At 38.2% G+C, this 22768-nt stretch overlaps 1 protein-coding gene across 5 annotated transcripts in view; it reads right to left on the bottom strand.

Annotated features, from left to right (window-relative positions):
- The window catches only part of LOC149025391 (uncharacterized), a 28046-nt gene extending 5502 nt beyond the window's left edge, over positions 1-22544 (bottom strand). For 3 of the 5 annotated variants that reach the window (XR_016171730.1, XR_016171731.1, XM_089145620.1), the window contains exons 1-3: positions 20361-22544; positions 4288-4544; positions 3667-3762 (exon numbers count right to left, since the gene is read on the bottom strand). The gene's annotated coding sequence lies outside the window, so the exon portion shown is untranslated. The remainder of the gene's footprint in view (positions 1-3666; positions 3763-4287; positions 4545-20360) is intronic. The other 2 variants (XR_016171732.1, XM_089145621.1) reach the window with 1 other exon arrangement.
- Positions 22545-22768: the final 224 nt, after the last annotated feature.

Raw genomic sequence — 22768 nt, 5'->3', positions numbered from 1 at the left:
CCTTAATTCCCCTTGCCCTTGCAATCTTCCTCCCTCCATTGTGGGGATCTTCAGCTTCCTCAAGGGTATTTCTAGTGGTTACTCTTTCCTTCATTCCCATTCTAGCTTGCCCTCCCTCACCCCCCCCCCGCCATTGCCGTCGCCACTGCTGGACATTGCTTTTGATCCCCCTCCCCAAGTTCCCTTGGCTTGTCCCCCCTTGTTCTTGCAGAGATGCTGATCCTCTAGCTATTCCAGTTGCGGTTGATAGCAATCCCGTTGCTACTGAGGAGCCTGATGCTCTTGAGGACCCCCCCCCCCCCAAAAAAAAAAAAAAAAATGTCCGATGGTGAGGGTTTCAGGAGAAGCAATCACTCCATGAAGGGTCGCCACCACTTTGGTGATGATTTCATTGTAAATTTTAAATCCTCCAAAAAGAAAATGAAAAGGAATAGCAGGAGGAATTAGCTTATTTTAGCTTGCTTCTCCCTCTCTTTTCTGCCTGCGTACTCCACTTGATTGTTCGGCTTGTTGCCACTTGTCTGTCCTAGTTCTTCTCTCAATCATTGGGCTCTGCCCCTGGTGTATTAGTTCTCCCATCCCCCTTTTTACTCTCTTTGTTAATGAATTCTTTATTCTCCCATCCCCCTTTTTAATTCTGCATCACAGCCTCTAGGTTGAAAAAAGAGTTTTGTCCCCGAACTCTTGTTATCAAACACAAATGCATGGCCCTAGCAAAAATTTGCATGTTTTACCTTTGGATATTTTTTCAATGATCCCCCCCCCCCACCCAAAAAAAAGAGAAGAAGGAAACTAGTTTTCACATTAATCTGGTAATTCTTGCATTTAATATCTTCCAATTCTTCCTTCTTTTCTGATTTTTTAATGTCAAAACCTTTAATGTATGATTAATAGTTTTTTCCTTTCTTTTGCTTTCTGTGATATTTGAGAATGTTCGTCAATAGTTTGGTGTAGATTTGGTAAATCCTTTGTTCCATAGCCCTGGCTAGTTACTAGCCAATCCAGAAGTCTCCATTTAGTAGTACAGCAATGCATCAAAGATGCCACCATGTTCTTTCTATAGCCCTGGCTAGTTACTAGCCAATCCAGAAGTCTCCATTTAGTGATACAGCAATGCATCAAAGATGCCACCATGTTCTTTCGAGACCTCAATTAATGCAAGCAAGCATATAAATGATGAGGAATACATTTTTTCTATGCCACGATACTTGTACTGGATCTGCTATTACCCAGGTGGAGAAGAGATTCATAATCAAGCAAACTATGCTCTTTTTTGCAAGTACAAGATAAGCCAAGCTTAGACTTGTACCTAAGAAAAAGAGCATGTTTGATTCTGTGAATGTAATAATCACTTTTATGGACCTAAACTATGGTCATGAAGTTGCATACAAAATTACTAAGTTTTTTTCTTTAATTGTTTTATTTTAACTGGTTTGGGTTTAGTCAATTGAACCCGTTCATTGTTAACAAAAGCCACATCCAATGGCACAAGTCTAGGGTTGGGTTGGGTTGGGTTCTACACATATCTACTGAGCCTTTGACCTATGGGTTTCCAATGTAATAGGCACTTTTATGGACCTAAAATATGGGTTTCCACACATGATTAATTTGTTTGTTTCTTTCCTAGGTTTATCTTAAGTTGTTGTAGGTTAGTTCAACTGTATAGGCTCTATATTAAAAAGGATGAATAATATGCAAAACATTCCCACCTTAATGGGGTTCTATGCAGTTCGAATCAAGTTCCAAGTGTCATATTGGGGCTGGATTAGAATTTCACAAGTTTAACCCTAACTGTATAGGTTCTATATACAAAAGGATGTATACAATGCAAAACACTCCCACATTAATGGGGTTCTACGCAGTTCAAATTAAGGTCCAAGTGTTATATTGGGGCTGCATTAGAATTTCACAAGTAGAACCCTATTTTGAGTCTGTTTGCTTTGATACTTCTCCTAGTAAGTTTAGGTTACCCCACGTCATGGATTTGGTTGTGCCTTTATTTTTCAGCTTAGGAGCTTATTTTTAGTCACTTCTATCTAAGCAGTCAGTCTTATGAAACCAAAGCCAAAGAAAGAGCAGCACCAGATGTGAAGAGAAGTGAAAAAGAGAAGGAAGGGGGAGAGTTGCATGGGATAGCTTACCACTTCAAATGCTGTTTCATTAATAGCTGAAGAGAATCCAGATCTAGGGTATGTCCTAAAACTGGTTATGCTCAATATAACGAAAAAGGAAACTAAGTGATGCACGCTTGTCAAGCTACATAAAAATATAAAGTGCAGAAAATATTAAGTTTTAGAAACCCATGTGAGTTAAGGCTGTGCGTCATAACCCATACCCATTCCCATGGTACACAAGGGTTATGTTTCTTCACTCACATAGTACTTGTTAACACTCGCACTCAAGTTGGAGTATACATATCAAAGGCTCCAACTTGGAATAACAAGAACATATAATAAAGAACCTCCTAATCTTGACCACAAGTAGCATTAGCAGATGCTGGTAAAAATAGGAAAAAACTCAAAGACTTTCACCAAAGAGGTAATCAATAACAACTTAATAATCTACATGTCAATCAAACAATCCAACAATGAGAACAATAGGTGCAAATGAACATGACCAACATCCATAAGCATAGTAGCAACAATAAGATCAAAGGCATTATACAAATTATGCGCGTAGTAGTAAGTCTTAATTGTCTTTTTGGCCCAACAAAAGTCAAAATTGTCTCAAAACTGTAGCCTCTACACTGGCTACATCACAAAAAGTAGGTAGTGGGTAGGAATCTCTACAACTACAAGAAAAGATAAAAGTGTACCACTAATGTTTGACACAAGTAGATAAGAAGTACAGTTACAGTGTCCACATCAGTAGATAAAAGTGCAGTTCTAATATCTGCACATGAGCTCTTCATAAGATGGCAAGTAGGAGGTAGTAATTCCAAAATAGAACCTCAAACAAAAGTCTCTACAAGTCAAATACAGGTGTTATTGTGAACCAAATAGGCAGAGTATAGATTACTGCAAACCAAGCAAATAGGTAAAAGGCCGTAGTATCAATTAGAGTAGACCAATTAGGTTGCTTTTACTGCTGTAGCAGATAGCAGGGATAGGCTAATACAGACCGAGTACGTATTGTTGCTGTGGAATACCATCTTCAAATAAAATGTTTTGAGAAGATAGAGAATATAACTTCAATCTCCTCTTTACATGTAGGTGGCATGTGGACAGACAATCACCACCAATAATTAACATCACCAAGGATGAGCACCTAAAAAAAATACAATCATCTAGGGTAGTGCTAAAAAAAGATCTCATACTCACAGTACTGTCTGCGATAGACCGGGAATAGCAACAACACAATATGCCAAACAAGGGGTGCAGCAAAATGATCCATAGAGAAGATTAAACATCAGAGTGTGTACCAGGCGGTCAGAAGATCTTGAAATTTCAATATATAGCAATCCAAGGGTTAGATATAGAAGATTATTAGTGGGTATTGCAACTTGTTGCCAAAATTAGAAACTACTCAAAATCTCCTGATGTCTAGGTCAAAACACTGTCAACTTAAGACCAACAATAGGTATTGTGTACAATAATACAGCCCATATAAAAATCAGTTACATGGATGTCAAGAACTAAAAAAATAAACCAAATTCCAAAATAGCACCTGATCAGCATCATGAACGTGCTCCAAAATTCCAACCAAACAAATGGAGGGATTTATGGTATGCAACACCACTTCAGGAACTCCAGGAATGTAAAACTGTGAACAAAAGGTACTGGTCTTAAGTAAGATTTTCCAATGCCAATAAGATCAGTATAAAACTTGAGGTATTAAACCAAATAAGAAACAAGTTAAAAAATTTGAAGGTACGATTCTAGCAGAACCAGACTGTAAAACTTGGTCAAATTTGAGGTGAATGATGATATGTTAAAGGTAATGCATCGCTGAGAGCTTCTCCATCATCTGGTGGTGCATTCAAAAGATATGGAAGTAGTTTCCAAATCAGAAATTAGGATTTTGCAGGCCTAACCAGCCATCGGTCCAGTGGAGGTGACAACTGGCTGGAAATTTGTATGCTTCAAAAGGGTAGAATGGGTTATCTGTTGATGGGATGAAATTAGAAAGTAGGGTCTAGAAATAGAAGGTAATGTTTGTAGAGCAATCCAGCCAATGAAATAAGTTAGGCTTGGGATCAAGTCTCCCTTTAGATTTTTTTGGGCGAATAAATAACTATATTAAAACAAAGGGAAAAGAGAATGTACAAGGGATGGAAGAGGGACCTACCAGACTTTAAGAAGAAGACTGGAGGGGGGAGGAAAGACCGCAGGTAACAACAATGAGCTTGTTCCTTGAGGTATCAATCCCAAGGGGATGGAGGATAGACCGTATGTAGCCTAGAAGAGATATCAAAGTAGATGGTTTTCCAAATCGAGTCAAGCAAGCGTTGTTTGGAAGTCCATCTCCTAAGGTTTTGCTCTCACCACAAATGGTGGATGGTGGCACAAAAGACTAGCTTATCTACTTGGTCGCAAATGGAAGACCTGCACATAGGTTCTCAAAATCCAAGATCAATCTCAGGCGAAGCCATATGAAAGTCTCCCTTCAGATTCTTACATGCATCTCTCAAAAGGAAAAATAAAAAAGAAAACATCAGCATCAATTGGTGAAGTGGTAGATAACTTGGTCTTTAAGAAAACTGGAAGAGAATTTCCCAGAATAACAACAACAAACATATTCTTAATAATATAGGGTTGTAAAACTTCAATCTTTGCCTTTTATGTTTGATAAGAGAATGGTCTTAATTCACAGCTTGAATGGCAAGTAGTAGAATCAAAACAGGTAGGCAAGAAGAGTTATGTTGTGGGTGATTTTCAACAGCATTCCTTCCTAGTTTTGGACTTTCGTTTCCTAACAATAATGCTCTATAGAACCCTCCATTAAGTTTACATTAGCTAACTATCTTTTATTTTATAAAGTAATTTCTTAAATGGTAGCCATAACATAATTGCAATTAGAGGTCTGTTTTCTTTTTCTATCTAAAGCTCGTTGGGATATTGAAATAGTGAAAAATCAAACTGAGATTAGTTTATTCAACATTGAATTGTTTGTTAGAACCTTGAACTGTTTTACCCCTGTATCCTTGAAAAGTTACATTGCATACTTAAAAGAGATGAAAAATTTCCCTGTGTCCTTTAAGATTCACAATAAACCCTAGAGCCATTGGGAGTATCACTATGACCTTGAAGAGTTGCAGCTTTTCCCCTTTCTGATTCACGTTACATGGTTACTCCAACCAAGGCAAGTTTAGCTTATTACTAATAAGAAAATGGCTTCTTCTTCAAAGATACCTCGTTGCAACCAAAAAGACCTTCAACTAGGAAGAAAGCTCCCCACCCAGATTTCTACGTATAATAAGTTGGTAAATTCCACTGATGAAGTATTCGATAAAGAGAATGTGAGCAAGCAGGACTTGGGCAAGACAAGGGATGACAAACTAATTGCACCTCCTATTACTAAGAACTCAAGTGCCAACTTTAAATGAGTGTTTAAAAAGGAGTTATTTCTCCTGTAGATTTACGAATTGATGGAATGGTGCTTCATAGCTTCCAACACGGGTACATTAGAGGGAAAAGGGCAATGTTGTCAGGAAAATGGGGGAGTTTTGAAGGCCAAATAATGCCAAAAAGCAACAATTATATGTGGAGAGAAGGAACTAAGGCCTTTGAAGAAATAGAAAGAACATACAGAAATGAACAGTATCATCCATAAAGTATCATGTCCTTATAGTCGAGCTCCAGCAGCAAGCAAGGAATATATAAGATGAATTTAATGAGGGAGAAATAAGTGACAAACAACATTATACTGATAGAATCATTAAGTGTGAAAAATGGGGAAGAGATAGAAAGGTTGAGTTGTTGCCATGTAGCTGACCCCATTTAGTTAGGATGAGGCTGAGTTCTTCTTGTTGACATAGAAAGACGGAGAGGAAAGATCAAGCATAGAAAAGGAAGAAACAGGATATTAACAACAGTCAGAAGCAGATCAAAGCTTTCAAATGGATCAGATACCAAGATTTTCCAGCCAAACAGACAGCAATCAGATCACCTGCACCATCTAGTGCATTTTGGTCAATCATTTCAAAACCCAGTCTAATGCTCCACTAGAATACCAAATGTGGAAAGTGGACGATGACAAACTACTCAGTCTTATCCCAACTTAAATGAGGTCAGCTACAAGGATCCAACAGTATTGAAAAGCGAGGTCTGCACAGAAAATGGTGAATTGAGAGATGAGAAAAGAGAGACAGGAAAAGCAATGAGAGATGAAACACAAAGTTACAATGAAAAAAGGGATAAAAGACAAAAGTAAAGAGGAAAGAGGCCTAATATATCCCTACTCTCCAATAGGATATATGATATATCTAGACCAAAACTATGCATGTCCTTCACAACTTCTCATATGATCATTTTAGACAATGAACCTAGCTCTTTGCTCCTTCAATTGGGATCATATCACTCCTCTTTACTAGGGTGTCCAGGCTTCAGTTGAACATGAACATAACACTGCAAATGACTCTCGAAGCTTGTCATTGATCAGAGCAATTCCTGAGTCATCCCCAATATGATCATTTTCTTCCTAGTTTTTCTGCACCCTCCATTTTGACATCCTCATCTGCCACACATAGCTTCTCAACATCACATTTCCTACCTGCTCAACATTCTGATCCATACATCATAATTATTCATCACAAAAGCACAGCAGGATATACAATCCATTTTGTTGTGCAGGTGATGTAAATCGTTTCCAGAGGCAGCATAGGGCCTAGGGTAACTCCCCCAAACCCTACAGCACCTAGTCATACCAAGGTATTATGGTCATTTGGACAATTTTTGTGGAGTCTAAGGTTAGGGTGTCCCAGCATATTATTAGGATATTAGGACCCCAGATCTCTCTCTCTTCTTCTTCTTTTTTTTTTTTTTTTTTTGAATTTGAATAATTTTGTTGCAATATATTGAAGAGTCCTTGTTAGGATATGATTCCTAGGCTGTGAGGGAATCCCCTAGTTTCAGTCTGTTTCTTGTTAGGATTCCATATCTACTCTCAGATTCAAACTTTGATCCTTCTAGAGTGAGATATGATAGAATCCTTGTTTAAATTAGAATCCTTAGCCAAGTAAGAGTCATACTAAGAATTAGATTGCTAGTTTGAACCAAGTTGGCTGCCTAAGTTGTCCTAGTTTGTTTCCTTTTCAGAGGCTATAAATAAAGCCTCCATCCTCTATAATTGCAAGTTGAATTTGAATAATAAAATTGAGATTGAGTTTGGAGGAAATAGAAGCCGTGGGCTTCCTTGGGAAGGCCTCCGACCACCATTAGAGTTTGTCTACAGCAGTTTTTATTCAAGATTGATCAGCAGCAGTCCTTCAATTCCAGCAGCTTCCCCTTATTCCCAAGTACGTACAGCATACCCCCAGCCCCCTTCCTCATCTCCCCTACCTCCCCAGCCTGTCCCCTCTTCCCCACTGTAGCTGCAACACCCCTCCCTCCTAATTCCCTGACCACCACCCTCTTACCTTCCCTTTTCCCTCTAGTAGGATGCAGCACACCCATTACTTAAACCCTAGTACTTCTAAAATTCTTGCACTTATCTTTTTCATTAAAATTCTGCAATTCATCTTCAACCTCTGGACCTAAACCTAGCTCAACCTAAACCCTCAGCAACACTCAAAACCATTTAGGATTTGCTTCTCCTACAGCTACTCTCCTTCCCTCTTCTTCCCCCATCCATCCCACCCTTCTTTTTATTTTCTTAAAATTTTGGACTTCCCTAGAGAACCAAATTTCAATGTCAGATCTACACCAATCTAACCATAAGATTTGTCCCAAACTTTTCCAGTGACCTTAATGTCTCAATTTGGCCCCATTCTGACCGTTTGACTCCAAGATATAATTATTGATTTCGAATTTTTGTACTTTCCAGGACCCTAAAAACAAGAACCTTAATATATTTTTTTAATTTAGCCACCCAAACCCCACCAAACATGGGGGATCATATCCCTATATTATTACTTACATTCCCTCCAAGTTTCAACCCATTCTAACACCCATAGACCCAAGCTTCCATCTAAAGGAATTTATCCCATACCCCCCATTGAATGGGTTATGAATCTGTGAGATCAATAGAACATTTTTTATCAGAAAACATTAACCTAACCTCCCCCCACCCCAAAGGAAATCATCGCTTCACAACCCATATCTCAAAGGAACCCCAGATCCCTGAAATTCCCCAAACCCTAGAAATTATAAAACCCTGAACACCCAAATCCCTTCCACCAAAGTCACTTACAGTGTTAGAAGACTACTGATTCTAAGGAAAGAGGATCCTGGAGTGAGTCTGATTCTAGGGCAACAATCAAACAGTTAAACCCAAGAATCTGGTTCACATCATTAGGTTACTGGGTTTCTTGTTCAACTAGTCAGAAAAAGTGGTCAGACTATTGAAAATCTGCATTGTTCAGGAGGTCAATGGGACCTTTTAGTGACCATGCATAAACTAAGTCTATGTTAACTTATTACCTCCTCCCCCCAACAAAAAAAGGAGAGAGAGAGAGACCATGTTAACTTAGTGATTCCAGATGAGATTCAAAACACTACAAGAGATGACTTATCTAAAGTGAATTAATTTAATAAATTATTATTATTATTAAAAAAAATGTGAGAATGCAGAAATACCAACAGAAAATGGGAGCACAACCCACCACCACCCCTTCTTTTCTCCCGCATTTATCAGCAGGGAAGCACTTTCCTGTAAACAACCGAAAATCAACACACATACTACCTAGAAAACTGAAACCTAGGTCTGCATCAATAATCATTCCTAAGTTCCTCCACCATATGAATAAGGCCATTTGACCACAGGGAGGATACTTCTCTTTTAGCTTCTGCTTTTGATAGCCAATTACAAAAGGATTGGCTTCTCTGCAACAATGAGAAATTTCAACCAGTTCAAACTTAAGAACGATTGGAGAAACACCCAATTTTGCATCATAAAACAGGTTATAACTCGACTATTAACCAGGGATCACAGCCACTGAATCATATTTAATCCATAATTTCTTAATAGACTCAACTAAAACATTAGGTGTCCATACAAGAACAGATTTGGAATGGGAAGTTATAGCATTGATTAGTAGCATGAAAAGTAAGCGAGATTGCACCTGTTCAAAACATCCAAAAATTGGCCTATAGATCATCTATGTTTATGACATAAGGGAAATAAGATGACAAGAAAAATGAGGAGCCTGGACAATTAGAAAAGAATAATAACAAATGTGTGGGGAATTAAGAGGAGGAATGTGGTGTATGTTATTAAAATAATAAAATTAGTTTGAGGTTTTACAAGAAAAATAGATACTAAAAGAAACTTGCAAGAACAAAAAGCTTAAATTTTGATAAAGGACCTTCACAAATACTATAAAAATTAAGACAAGTAACACCGATTCAACTAAAGTTGTGAAATGAATGTGAAAGTAGAGACAAAGATTAAGAGAATAACATATCAGCCGAGAAAAGAAACAAAACACACAAAGAAAAGGAGGGAGAAAAAAAGAAAAGAAAAGAGAAAGATTGTTAACATGTTAGAAGCACCAGATAGTAGAGAGGTATGAAAGAGGAAGTACCAATTACCACCTAGGGCTTCAGTAGAAATCTCTAGAAAACAAAACGACATTTTCTATTAAACAATAAAGCTATACATGGAAATGATTTCATCACCACTATTAGTTCTTTAGAAACCAAATTACTTACAAACTAGCGTTCTAGAAGCTTGTAAGCGCATCAAATTAGTTTCACATCACATGAAGATCTCCTTAATGGAAAAGTGTATCTATATTACAAGGATAGAGGAAAGAATAATTGTGATAGTGGTATCTATCCAAGTGGAATGCTGTGTGAAAGCCCCCCCCCCCCCCCCTCAAGCTGTAGAGTTGGAACTATGAATACTCAGCTGGTTTCTTAAGAACTTGAATCATGAAGTACCCAACGGTTTAGTGGGGATATCAGCAAGCTGATCCTAAGTTGAAATGGATTGGACAGAAAGTCATTGTTGTGCAACATGGTCATGAATAAAATCTTTGACAATTTCCATGTGCTTTGTCTGAGCATGGAAGACTGGATTGGTTGAAAGGTAAGTGGCCCCCAATGTCATCATACCATAAGATGGGTGGACCATGTAATCGGTGGTCAAGTTCCTGGAATAAAGACTTAAGCCAGATGAGTTAGGTTGATACATCAGCTGGTGCTTTGTTTACACTTTGAATAATCTGGCAACTGTTTTTTGTTTATCATGTGCCCATGAATTTAGATTGGGCCCAGGAAAGATTGCATTGCCCCAAGTAAAGCACCAACCATTCGAACTAAAAGCCCAATTTGCATTGGAGAAGGCACGAAGAGAACGAGAGGAAGAGACCTGTAGCCTATGATCAAAAGTAGCTTATATGTATGCGTGTGTGTTTGTATATATATCTAACAACAACAACAAGAAGCCTTGTCCGAACAAACAATTAATTGCACACTATGGGCGTGAACCTCTAGTCTTTGTCTAATTAGACTTAAATGACCTAATGTAGCTCTAGAAGATTACACAAATTGACAAAACTTCGTCACAAAAACATTAGGTGGTTCAAGGTAACATACTAGAGGGCCCCAACATTTGGATGGTACTAAGTACAGCCAAATGAGGGGCATCCCTTGAATCCATGCTTTTGAAGACGTGATCATAGGTGTCATGGTAGAACAATTTGTGAGATCTCACGAGATATCTCACTTGTCCGATTTAATGAGACGAGATGATGTATTAGGCCAGACGATGTGTTGAAGGGTCTCGAGCCTCAACTCTTAAGTTGTAACTTTGATGTTTGGATACGAATTTACTTTAGTAAACAAAACTTTGTAATTTGAGCTATGAAAATTTGTGATGTATTCGACAAGTTAGCATCAATGTAAGAGTATATGATGCGTACAAGAAGCCATTCGAAGGTTTCACTTCAGCATAGCAATTTCGAATTTAGGGTCCAAAATGAAATTCACATTCACATTATTTTTTTCTAGATAAACTTGAGGCAACCATTGCGTCCAAAAGGGCTGCAATAGGCTAGCTAGTAAGTTTCAGCCCCAATGACCCCCAATAACAAACATCCCCCCCCCCGATGGGCCCCCAATATGACCCTTAATACCCCTGGGGAAAAGATTCCACCAATTTGCCAAGATCTTCGAAGATCTGAGCCAACTAGCTCTTTTGAGTTGGCAGGACTTTCAAGATCTTGAGCTCACTCACTTTTTTGAGTTAGCTACATGGGCTCAAGATCGAGATCTTGAACCATGATAGGTGCTTGAGCTTGAGCTAATTGCATGATAGGTCGTTTAATTGCATAATATTATGTCAATTCCTTTGTATTTTTATGTGATTAGTTGCTTCATTATATGAATTTTTGTTGTTTCTGGGCTTCGTGGACAGATTAGAGCATTTGGATATAAAGTCAAGAAAAAGAGTGGTTTAAAGCCATGACGCCAAAATTTTTGGATCAAAGGAAAGTTGAACCAGATCAAAGAACTAGGTCCAAAGCTGGAGGATTTGATTAAGTCCAAATATGGGGGATTTTCATAAAAAGTCTCCATTTAATAACCAAAGTTTTCTTTCCCTCTTGTGATTGAACATCTTAGAATGAAGCTGAATTGGAAAGCCACTAAAAATAAAAACCATTAAAAAGGCAAGGAGGAAGAATGGAAACCATTTAAAAGGCAAGGAGGAAGAATGAAAACAACTAAAATTGGAAATGAGACAGAATCAACAAGAAACCTTTGTAAGAAGGGAGACACTTTTGGAGAATGGACATCACACATGACAACAAGTGAGGCCACTGCCCTAAAGGAGGAAAATAGGGCAATGATGTTTTCTTCATTTTTCATTTCTTTGTTCTTTTCCATGTCTAGCTAACTCTGTCTTTCAATCAAGAATAATTGAAGTTTGGTTTCCAACATTGTGAGATTCCAAGTAATTAGTTTACTTCTTTAATTCTCGGGTATTTATACATTTTCTATGTTTATCATGTTATTGGATTAATATTTAGACAAGAGGCCTATTGTTTGATGATTAATTTCAATCGTAATTATTTATTGATTATTCTAATATAAGTGACAAATAGCATCATCGAAGGGTAATCAACGCCCTAGAATGTTTTCTATGAGCAAGTATATCATCGTTTAAATAAAAAGGCGTTTTTGGGTTTATTGGCTAATGATTGGGTCTTTAATTCTTAACACTATTGATAAGCATAACTTATAGGACTGATCCAAAGGTTATGTTTATTGATTAGGGAAATAACTCATAGGACAAACCCGAAGGTTTTTGAGAAAGTAGGGAAATATTGGTTGTTAGAGGATTGATCTTCGATGACTATAACTGATCTACCAGAAATTAAAGTTTTTATCTTTTGAGTCAATAATTGATTAAGGGAATCAATACTGAAATTAATTCTTGATTGAAAGATTGAGTTAGCTAGGCATGGAAAAAAAGAACAAAGAAATAAATAAATAAAATAAATGAGGAAAACGATAAACATCGTTTTCCTCTCTTACTCCCTTAAGAGTCATGCCCTTTTCTTGTTGGGATGTGTGATGTCCATTCCCCAAAAGTGCCTCCCTACTAATTTTGTATTCTTTCCAATTTTAGTAGTTTCCACTCTTTCTCCTTAGCTTTTACCCCTAAAACCCCTGGGGAAAAGATTCCACCAACTTGGCACGATCTTCAAGAACCTGAGCTAATTGGCTCTTTTGATTTGGTAGGACCTTCAAGATCTTAAGCTCACTCACTTTTTTGAGTTGGCTAGATGGGCTTGAGATCGAGATCTTGAATCATGATAGGTGCTTAAGCTTGAGCTTGTTTGCCGCCCACTTGCCAGACTTATAACCTATAAACCTTTGATATAGAGAATACGAGAATAACAAGCCATTAGATGGATAGTCAGCCCCAATACCCAAGAAGAACCACAAATTGCCAAGATCTTTAGTAGAAAATTTTGAAGCAAGTTCATGAAGAAGTAATGATATTTGAGCAATGTCATTACATGACCCAAGTTTCATCAACATAAATTAACATATATACAATATGAGAGCCAAAATAAGAAGGGAAGACTTGTTTTGCTTAAAATAAAACCCCTTAGTAGAAGAAAGAAGGAGAGACTAAGAAAGTGAGCATGCAGGGCCAGTTTCAACCTATACAAAGATTATAGGCAACACATATAGTCGGGATAGTCGGGATGGTTATAGTCCTCAAACCTGGATAGTTGGAAATATAGACTTCTTCTAACAATATACCATGGAGAAATATATTGTGGACATCCAATTGGTCGATTGACCACCACAGAGAAATGACAATAGTCAAAATAGATCAAATGGTGGTTATTACCATTAAGGCCAAGTTGTTGGTGGAATCCTCTGGTGACAAGGTGGCTTCTACACAATTCGAAGGAACCACGGCTTTCCTCTTGATCCTATACACTCATTTGCACCCAACAAACTTTGCTTGTTATGTGGTCATGGCACAAGTGATAGAGATACCATTTTGAACTAGAGTATCAAACTCATCAGTTATTGTAGTGTTTCCACTTCAGATACTTGAATGAAAAACAAGTAAAAGTGATGGTTGTGGTGATGAATGAAGCTGGTGGGTTAGAAAGGGGACAAAGAACCATGTGGCTAGTTCGATGGTTTGGGTAAGCAGGTCAAGCACCAAGAACTCAAGACAACAAGTGAGTAGGTTACTCAAATGGCAGAAGTGGCAATTAGCAACTGGTTTGGGATTGAGGAGGGAGAATAATGGCCACAAGATGATTTGGTTTGGTAGGAGGCGATCCAATAGTGCTAGAGGGATTAATGAGGGCCAATGAAGCCAAGGACTGAGATAGAGTAGATGTTACAAGGAAAGAATTGGGGCAGCAACCAGAGGCTGACGGAAAGCAAAAACGTAGAAGGAATGTGAACAATGGTGGAGGCTAAGTTAATGTAATGACACAAGGAACAAAAGAAAAAAGGGCTATAGAGAAGCACCTAAATTTAGTGTGATCTAAATGGGAAGGACTTGTTCATCAAAACTAACATGCTGAGAGATGTATGTACAATTTATCTAGAAATCAACACACCATTAGACACTATAAGAGAGATTCCATTTTATGATGATTGTAGGAACTAAGGAAGGGATGAAAGAAATAGACACCCAAAAACACAAAAAGAAAAAGTCCACTACACACCTTAGATGCCATTCTATTATGATAAAGATGGCTATTTCAGAGGCAGACTACTAGAAATACATTGGGAAGGGCCCACGAGCAGGAATGCAAGCCCAAGCCCAACTTCATTAATATGACAATAATGACTTCAAAAATCCATCTTTGTAGTCTTTTTACTAATGGGTATGAGGAGGGAGCCACACGATGTATATATTTTCATCCATTAGAATTAGGTCAAGTTTTCAGGATCCCTTCCCTTTTACAACCCCTAACTTCAACCATAAAACCATCCTCTAGATCTCCCCCCCCCCCCCCCCACAAAAAAAAAAAAAATCACTTCTCTCACTACACAAAAGGTAGGCAGTGGGGTGTCAAAATGCGTGGCATGCAAGATGAGTAGAATAGTCAACAACCTTGGTGCTAGAGGCCAAACGAAGAATCCAATGAGATAAGGTAGCATACAAACGGTAGGCAATGGGGTGTCAAAATGCGTGGCATGCAAGATGAGTACAATAGTCAACAACCTTGGTGCTAGAGGCCGGACAAAGAATCCAATTGGCAAGGTAACCATGTTGCTTGAAACAACGGGTGTCATAGTGGCCAACAATGTTGCAATAGTTGTAATGACAACCTTTGGTGGTGGTGGGGGGGGGGGGGGGAGCATGCTTAGGCAATTAGTGGAGTATGGAGGAGCCATGGCAACCTGATCAACAAGTAATGAAACTTTGTCGATATGCTGGAGTTCCTCCTAAAGCAACAAAGAGAAAGCCTTGGTCATAATATGAAGCGGATCCATCAGAAGGACTTGATTGCAAACTATAGCATAGGAATTGTGGAGTCCCTGGGGACTAAGAGCATCAGTCTCAACAAGCAAATGGAGAGTAACCATAGCATCGCAAGTGCATGCAATCTGGGCCCCAAGAAAGGTTGGAGATAGAACCATGGTTGTCAAGGCGACAATGCCAGACTAGGCAATAGAGGGCAACAAAAACCAAGGCGACACCAGATTGCCTTGACCCAAAAATGGACCTAGGCGCCTAGGTGAACCCTTTGACAACCATGGATAGAACGTTGAATCTCAAAAATCCAAGGACCATTTTGTTTAGAGAATCATTGAAATAAATTGACCCAAACAATATTGGCATCAGTGCACCAAAGATTACTATTGGCAATAGTAGGGATTGTGGAATGAATTAACCAAGAGGTGACTCAAATTCCAGCTCTCCCAACCAACTAGATCTGAAGAGTTAGTGGAAGGTTTAGTGAGAGTTCGATCAATAAATCCAAGTTTGTTCTTGGTGCGGAGAGATATGGTAATGACATGGCACCACGTGGGAAAATTATCACAAGTGAGAAGTTGAGTGTAGGGAGGAAAAAGAAGAGATGGGTTAGAAACTATAGGAGTAGCAACTGGTATGGAAGATCGGTTGATACAAGGAAGAAGGAAAGATCACGTATCGACTGAAAACCAGGTTAGAATCTGATTTGGTTGAATATTCACTAAATTATTACTAAGAAAACAACGCAATACAAGAAAGGGAGATAGATTTGCTTCATAAGAAAAGAAACCTACCTCAAATAAAATATTACAACAGGTAAGAGATCTGTCTAGGATAAAAGATTACAATAAAAACCTACCTAAAATGCAAGATACATACAATCCACCTATCCACCTATCCACCTATATAACAATAAGTGAACTTCCTAAAATTGAAGATATGCACAATAATATTAGATAACACCCACTACCTATTGCCTTATACAAGGATAACAAAGCCTTGTCCCAACTAGATGGGTCAACTACATGGATTCTTGCCTTCCAATCAACTCTGTTTAAGGCCTTACAAGATACAAGACCTAAGCTATGTTATCCTTCCTCATTACTTCTCTTAAGGTCATCTTAGGTCTGCCCCAAGTTCCTTTAATTCATCCAATCTAGATTAAATCACATTCTCCTTATGAGGGCATTCGTAGGCTTCTACTAAATGTAGTCGTGCCACACCTCAAACGACTTTCTTGTCGCTTATCATTTATCGCAACTACTCCCAAACTAGCTCTAATATGATCATTTCTTATCTTATCCTTTCTAGTTTTGCCACTCATCCATCTTATGATCCTCATTTTTGCTACATTTTTTCCCAAAACAATAACAGGGTCAAAGACCCAAACAAAGGAAACTAAAACTCCAAGCCACACATCCATCATTTTTGCTATACTAAGTTCATCTACATGATGCTTTAATGCCCAACATTTGCCCACACCGTAGTTTACGATGTCCATGTTTCTTGAGCTAAAATACATCCCCCGCCCGGCCCTACCACTTCATCCCCTTTTTTTTACTCGCTCTTTCCTTTTTTTATGATTAGGCCAAGGTACTTAAAATAGTCACTCTGTGGAATCTCTTCTCATCAACTTTTGCCACCTCATCATCCCCCCGATCATGATCAAAGTTATACCCTAGATATTATGTTTTCGTTTTACTTAATTTAAAGCCTTTTTCCAAAGTTACTCTCTATGATTCAAACTTTTGGTCAATGTGTTAAATTTCGCGATACCTTAGCAAAATTTTGGTACCTTGGTGAACATCAAAATGAAATTTGCTTCAACATGAAGAAGTCGAAATTTTGGCAAAATTTCCAAAATCTCATAGAAATTCACCAAAATTCATTTTGGCAGTCCTTACCCTTATGACCCTTTAAAGATGGGTAAGATGGGTAGGCTGTTTCATGAGGGTGATGCTACTTACAGAATGACAATGTCCAACTATATAGAGCACTATATGGGTTCAATGACATGGGCTGAATATGTCCACCATCACAGAGGTAGGCCTACGAGGTTGAGACGATGGAGCCACCACAACACAACAAACTATTATTAGGTTATTCATAGGTGTGATGTGTATTGTAAATTTGCAATTTGTAATTCCTTCATATACGGTTATGTTATACACATACTGTTTTTAATTGTGTGCTACTAACTTCTACATTTTTACTTGACTACTTTTACATTGAATTTTAGTTGTTGTCTTTTGATGACGTGCATAATATCCATACAATGTTTGAAATTTATGTTCCAAACTTCCAATTTCACCCGCATACAGCCAAGCATGTGCCGTCAATAACACCACTTGGGACTAGGTTTTAGGCAAAAATAATGATCTTAGTGTGTTTATTGGCCTCAAATTGGGTTGGACACCAAAGATCAAGCCAGAGTTACCCCCCAAAAGCCCACCGAGATGAAGGGTTGAAATTTAAAATAAAAATTCCAAAATTTTGGCAAAATCAAAATTTTAAACCTTGCTCGATATTAATCCATACTTGTGTCTCATCTATCAAAATAATATCATCAACAAAAAGCATATACCAAGGAAACTCACATTGAATGTCTTGGATTAATTCATCCATTATTAGTGCAAATAAATATGGGCTTAAAGTTGGTCCATTGATGTAGCCTAACTATAATTGAGAATCATCACCTTGTCCCCCCCCCCAACCATTCTTACACTTGTCATTAAACCATTATGCATATCCTTAACTAATACGACAAAACCATTAGTCTCATAAATAAAAGCCTTAAACTATTACCCCACTGTTGTGACATTTGAAACCCTAAAGATCATTAATTTGATTAAGATCTTGGCAGCATTGGCCCTTAGTTTACTTGTTAATCTAAGAAAACATCACTAAACATTTTCTCTTTTAATTGAAGAAACCTCTTTTACAATATGGCATCCTATAATCACACCTAATTTCCATCTATTATGTTTGTCTCCAATGCTTGTTTTCATTTGTACTCATGTTTCTTTCTATACCCCACAGGAGTTCTCCGCGGGGAGATTCTGACCGCTCAAAGCAGCTATACGATCAAAGCTGCTAGCTATCTGACTCGGACTCAGCTTCCTAATAAACTATCATTTTTAGTTGTCTAATAAAGACCCCCTCCACGAAAGAGAAGAAAGAAGAAAAGAGGTGGAAGCCAGGGGTTGATCTAGAGATAAAAGGGGACAACATGTACCCTAATCAGCTTAAAATATCTTATGGCTGAAAATATTCATAAGAATAGATCTGTAATATTAACATTCCGATAAAAATAATGGATACGAATAGCACCAAGCTAAAGGCCCCATGTGTATAACCCAATAGACTAAAAATTTATTAGGCTTTGTCTTCAAGAATCTGCATATGGTATGTAAAGAATGTCAGACAAGTTCATGGAAAGTAATCACCACTTCATAGCGGTGCTTCTTGACCGCCTTTCCTTCTTACATTTTCTACTTTACTTTTTGTATCTTGGGCTTGTGAGAACAGTCAAGAAATCCGCTTGTTGGCCAGTATCTCTCTTCCATGGATCTCGATATGGATTCAGTGGTGGGAAAACATGCAACACCTTGAATCTTTAATATGGTAACAGTTCTTGAATCTTACACATTAACTTATACTTATTGCATTCCAGAATGAGGTTCTAATCTCTATCAAGCTACACTCACTACTAGGGATTTGCTTCAAGCTTCTGGGTGAACCCCAGTGTTCTCAGTTAACAAAACCACTTCCAGTGTTAACAATGGAGCTATATCTTTTTCTGGTTTTGAAGTTTCAATAGGACAAACTTTGTAATGTTCAATTTTGTTACAACCAGAACACTGCTTCAGTTGTCAGGAAGGCATTATGGAAGCTAGAAAGTTTTATAGGTCTAACTCCTCTAATCCAAAATATCAAATTCAAACTGAAGGATAGAGTTAAATCACAGGAAAACCTGGAGGTTTAAATAAACTAATACTAGAGAACCCAGTTTGGAGAGGGAGTGTGGTTGAGACCATCTTAATGAATCCTCCATTTGGCACTCAAAAAAAGGGGGCTGATATGGATTTTCTGTTTATGGCTTTGAAGGTTCTCTCTCAAGCTGTCTATTCCTTGCATAAGACCATAACAAGAGAGCATGTGAAGAGGGCAGCCTTGCGGGATTTCAAAGCTAAAAGTGCTGAGGTATTATGTGGGCTTTTCTGAGCTTCGGTATAATATGCCACAACTGTATAAATTTCACAAAAAGAAGGAAGTCAGTATTGCTGTGGACCTCTGGCGGTTTGTTCAATAAAATGGCACAGGCCAGTCAACAAAACAACCACAAAAGGCAGTTCTGTTGAGATACTTTGGGGGGGGGGGGGGGGGTTCATATCTGTTACAATTGTTTGAAGGAAGAGGGAATTAGTGAGTTATATATCTCTCAGACTGGACTTAAGAAGATAAAAAAGGATAATGGGGTAGCTTTATGTGCTAATCTATCACATGTTTTAGCTTTATGTTTTGTATTGTATGTTTGCAAAATACATTTAAAAAAAAAAAACCATCAGATGAACTATTACAGTAAATTAGGTTATATCAGTCAATGATATTAATTCAGATAGCCTTTTCTTCTCTTTTCCTTTTGACTTTTAGGATTTCCTTTTTTAAAGGTTAAATTCACGTTTTGGCCCCTCCGGCCAAAAAATACTAAAGGGAAGGAAGAATTTTTGTTGCTAGAATGTGCACTCTTGAACACTAGAATTCAATTAACAGAAAGAAAAGAATAGCCTTACTAATTCAATCAAGAATACTTCATTTTGATATTTATGGATTGATAAGACTATCTTGACATGATGCTTGATTGAACTCTCACTACAACATGAATCATGCATCCTATAGGTTATTTTTACCACTAGATTGCAAGTCCCCTACATAGTTAATATGATCTATTTCCACTTCCTGTCTGGGCGATTTCAGGCTCCTTCAAGTAGATTCCCATTTGCACAAGCAATAGGGATCTGGTGCATGTAGTGGAGTTGTTACAGGGATCTTGACTACCATTAATATCCCCAAATCACTAGTTGATAATAACCTACACTTGACAAGCTGTCCAACTTTCAATCCTATTGTTGAACTTCTCGTGACCTAATGATCATGAAAACTCACTGTAGAAACACTAAGCAGTACATAGTTGGCATGCTATATAAACTAAATTCAGATTTCACTCAAGCACATAATTTCATTGGCAAAATATAATGGGTAAAGTGAAGAGAGCAAAGAATGAGAATCGATACCTGAGTTGAATAAGGAGAAGTAGTGGAGAGCAAACCCATGTTGGAAATGTCAATTGATCCACTCAGGAATCTTGGAATTGTGAATTGAACCACTCAGGATCTTCAGCAAAGTTACCCCACCACCACCGCCACCACCAAAGCTCTCCATTATCCCTTTGTTTGAGGAAATATTAGAGTTATGCCTACGCTTCTCACGATCATTCTCGCATGCCTAAAGCAACAAGTTGGGTTTCCTGCTCCCTTCAGCTACCACTGAAGGATAACAAAGACGAATAAGGATATCCTTGACCGACCAACCAAAGTCATGGCTTTGAAATCATGAAATGCCACGCTAATCGGTGGGTACACCAAGAAATTGCACAATAAGAAAACAGTAACGACAAGCATTAAGAGCATAAGCTAATTCATCATTCCTAACATAAAAGAAAAAAATGAAAGGAAAAAAAGAAGAAAAAAAAACCATATAAATTAGAACATATTAACGAAAAATGAAAGAGACAACTTGGAAAGTACTACAAAATCTGACCTGTGAAGCTTTCTTCTAAGAATACTACGAAGTCGTTAAACTGTAAACCCAACTTCACCGTAAACAAATCTTGCAGCTTAAGAACATTTTCCGCCATGCCTGTACAGAAACGAAGGAAGAAACGGTGCTTCTGTTTCTGAGCAAAACTCGACAGAAAAAATACTGAAAAGAAAGTTGGAGAACCCATTTGAACAAGAAAACAAAACTTATTGAGTTTGCCTAGATTCGTCTCGAGAACGAAATCCAAAGACGACCACAAAACATGAGCAATCTGGTCGACATCGCATGAGCACTAAGCATCAGAGAATTGAAAGAAATCAATCCCATACTCCAAAGAAAGGGGAAAAAAAGGGAATTTTTTTGAGGTGAGAAGGTCGAGACTCGAGAGACTCGAGACATGAGAGAGGGGGAAGTGGGAATGGGAAGAAAACCAAGAAAATGGTACATGTTTATGATTTGGTCCGTTAAACCGCACAGTGGAAACCAGAGACAAGCGTACCTTCGCACGGCCATTCATTCCGTAAAGAGAGGAAGCCATCAAAAGTCACGCATTCAATTTGCTAAGCTTTACTTCTCGTATTCTCGGCTTGTTCATAAAATAATGAAACAAAGCAAATTATATTGTTTTCTCTGAATACTAAGTAAATATACTTGCACGTTAATCTCCAAATAAATTATGCTAACATTTCTTCTGTGACACTACTTTCCTTCCTAGTTCAGATTGATGAAAAGGATAGAGGAGGGAATGACTGAATGCCACAGAGAGAGCAGAAAAGATAAGGTTTGCAGAGGAGAGAAAAATCTGCTCGATACGTCGATTCATATCTTTTCTTCCCGTCTCTTTGTTTTGAAGTTATCCGTTCGTTGCTCTTTCCACACAGAGAGAGAGAGACTTTTGGGAAAAGTGTACAACTTTTTATAGGGAAGTGCATCACAGAGAGAGAGAGAGAGAGAGAGAGAGAGAGAGAGAGGGAGGAGATAGAGAGAAGAGACCCAACCGGAGAAAGGTAATAAAAGATTCCGGCAGTAATGGGAAGCTGACAGCAAGAGAGGTGAGCACCCACAAACAAGGGCATACACTATGCAATTTCCTGTGAGTGCTCACTCTCTTCTGTCAGTCTCTCCTTTGTCACCCACCAATACTCCATTCTCCGTTCTCCGTTCTCCATTCTCCCAGATGGGTTTTGGGATTTCCCAATATGGAAACAACTCTATATAATCATCGAAAATGAGTCAGATCTGGAACCAGTCAAGCGCGCCGAGACTCACGGATAAGAGAAAGATCTATAAAGGAGAGATGCAGTCGCCGTGTCTGTTTGTGCTCAGTAGTATTTCAGTTAGTCTCTCCTTGTCACCAACACCACCTCATCTCCCATTCTCCATTCCCAGTAAAACTCAGATGGGTTTTATGCTTTCCGAATATGGTAAAGAATCATCAATATGATCACCAAGGGCAAGAATCAGTCAAGCACGCCAAAAACCCTGGAGGCAGAGAGCAGAGAGCACAAAGACATTTAGAGCCCATTTTTGGAAAGCCACCCCAAGAATGAAAACCAACCATTCATTAAGTACACCAACCCAACCCAACAAAATCCCATTTTAATGCTGCACGATTAGGTTTGTTGTAGAGCACGGCTGAGAAAGATCTTTTACTTATTTTTCTCTGTAAGGTGAGAAAGATTTCATACAGTAAATAATGAAAGCAGACCCCACCCACCTTAAATTTTATTAATTAGATTAGATTTTCCCTCCTCATATCGGTGTTCTTTCCCTATATTTACCCCTGCACTTGTACACCTCTGGCTTTTCTCTACCCTACTTAGTTATATACTTATATCTCCAGTATCTATCTTTTCATGGAATACACGTCCATGTGATTTGT

This window comes from Hakea prostrata, chromosome 2 (genome assembly GCF_041222555.1).
Source record: "Hakea prostrata isolate BN-2017 chromosome 2, UWA_Hpros_2, whole genome shotgun sequence".
Classification (NCBI taxonomy): Eukaryota; Viridiplantae; Streptophyta; class Magnoliopsida; order Proteales; family Proteaceae; genus Hakea; species Hakea prostrata.
Note: the sequence above shows the minus strand (reverse complement) of the source record. Positions and strands in the feature narration are given on the sequence as shown.